The sequence below is a fragment of the Palaemon carinicauda genome, chromosome 18, assembly GCF_036898095.1.
Source record: "Palaemon carinicauda isolate YSFRI2023 chromosome 18, ASM3689809v2, whole genome shotgun sequence".
Lineage (NCBI taxonomy): Eukaryota > Metazoa > Arthropoda > Malacostraca > Decapoda > Palaemonidae > Palaemon > Palaemon carinicauda.
Window position 1 is genome coordinate 87,013,650 of NC_090742.1, and position 2,495 is coordinate 87,016,144.

Consider the following 2,495-nt stretch of genomic DNA (forward strand, 5'->3'; position numbering starts at 1 on the left):
ATATATATATATATATGTATATATATATATGTATATAGTGTAAAATCCACAGGAAACAGGAAAGAAAAAGACCAGGTACCAAGTGCTTTCGTGTATTATGTACACTTCTTCAGGGTACAAAGTGAAATAGAAAATAAAATCATACAATAAAGAAACCTACCAAAACTGAAATAAAAGCCACAAACAAGCAAAGCATCATCAATATGTTAAAATAGTTAATAGTCGTTAAAAATGAATTAACAATTGTCATTTTAAAATAAAATACCAGTAATATAACAAGCATTTAACTAAATGTTTACATTGTACTTCCTTACAACTTCATTAACAAGATGAGAGTCTAGTTTAAAAAGACCAGAGCTGAGATTTAAAATTTGATTATCAAAATATTTGATAAAAGTAGATTCAATAATATTCTTTTAACAAGGTTTTTACAAAATAAAATCTCTGAGGAGTTTTCCCAGTCAATGTAGTGGCTAAAATCGTTCATGTGGACAAACAAGGCACTAGATATTTGTCCTGTCCTAACTGCATGGTCTACCCTTAAATCTGCACTATTTGGTGTAGATGCAACAGTTCCTCCTTTACTTAAACCAGATGGCTCAGTCACTCACTGTCCTAAGGAAAAGGCAACCCTTTTGGCCGATGTTTTTAACAGTAAAGAGAGTAATGAAAAACTTGAACTTCCTCATTCCTGTTTTCTTGAGGCTAAACTAACTAGTTTAGCTTTTCGATCTCGTGAGATTAAAGCTCTGTTGATGGACCTTGATGCCTATGGAGGTTTAGACCCAAATGGTATTTTTCCTTTGTTTTTTATAAAGACAGCAGATTTCCTAGCTCCAAAGTTATCTGTTATTTTGCGCAAGTTAGCAAGAAGAGGAGCTTTTAGCACTTGTTGGAGAATTGGTAATGTTACTCCTCTATATAAATGTGTTTGTGGTAGCTCAAGTCCCACTGATTACCGCACAATTTCCATAACTCCCATATTATCTAAAGTTTTTTAACGTCTTCTGGCAAAACGTCTTAATAGGTTTGCTGAAGGTAATCATCTACTCCCTAGTTTGCAATTTGGTTTTCGTAAAGGCCTTGGAGCATGTGATGCCCTTTTTACAATCTCCAATGCTGTACAGAAATCCCTTGATTGTGGTCAGGAAGTTTGTATGATTGGCCTTGATTTTAGTGCTGCCTTTGACCGTGTTAATCATGAGGCCCTTGTTTTCAAACTCAAACATTTGGGATTGGGTGAGTCGTTTCTTAGTATTATTATTGATTTTTTTAAGTAATAGATCTCAAAGAGTTGTTGTTGATGGGCACCATAGTGTGTATAGGAATGTGATATCCGGTATTCCACAGGGTAGTGTTCTTGGCCCATTACTTTTCATACTATGTACACATGACATGTGGTTTGGCCTAGAAAACAAGCTTGTTGCATATGCAGATGATGCTACTCTCTTGCATCAATTCCATCCCCTGAATATAGATCTGGGGTTGCTGAATCCTTAATAGAGATTTAGCTAAAATTAGTGCATGGTGCAAATTATGGGGTATGAAGTTGAATCCTAACAAAACTCAAAGTATGATTGTAAGTAGGTCAAGGACGGTGGCTCCTCAACATCCGGATCTCAGTATTGATAATGTTTCTTTAAATTTGTATGATGCTTTTAAAATTTTAGGTGTGATTCTCGACAGCAAATTTACTTTTGAGAAACACATCAGGTCTGTGTCTTCTTCAATTGCACAAAAGTCTTACTTATTGAGAAAGTCTTACAAGATTTTCAGTGATCATTCTATTCTGAAGAAGTTTTAATTCTTTCATTCTACCTTGTTTTGAGTATTGTTCTCCTGTCTGGTGTTCAACTGCTGATTCTCATCTTAATTTGTTGGACAGAAACTTCGGTCTATTAAATTTCTTATTCGTGATATAGATATTAATCTTTAGCACCGTCGTTCAATTAGTTCATTATGCATGTTGCATAAGATTTTTTCATAACTCTGACCATTGTTTACATTCAGATCTCCCTGGACAGTTCTATCCTGTTCGTAATACTAGGCAGGCAGTTAATTCTAATAGCCAGGCCTTCTCCATCATGAAGCTCAATACTACACAGTATTCTAGAAGTTTTATTCCAGCTGTGACCAAGTTGTGGAATGATCTTCGTAATCGGGTAGTTGAATCAGTAGAACTTCAAAAGTTCAAAGTTCAAATCTGCATATATACATACATGTATATATATAAATATATATATATATATATATATATATATATATAATATATAATATATATATATATACATATATATTTATATATATATATATACAGTATATATGTATAATATGTATATATATATGTATATATATATATATATATATATATATATATATATATATATATATATATATAAATATATATATAATATATATATATATGTATGTATATATATACATACGTACATACATACATTTATACATACATATATATACATATATACACATATACA

At 31.8% G+C, this 2,495-nt stretch overlaps 1 protein-coding gene across 4 annotated transcripts in view; it reads left to right on the plus strand.

Moving 5' to 3' along the window:
• The window catches only part of LOC137657926 (LIM domain kinase 1-like), a 431,530-nt gene that overhangs the window by 269,472 nt on the left and 159,563 nt on the right, over positions 1-2,495 (plus strand). The window lies entirely within an intron of this gene.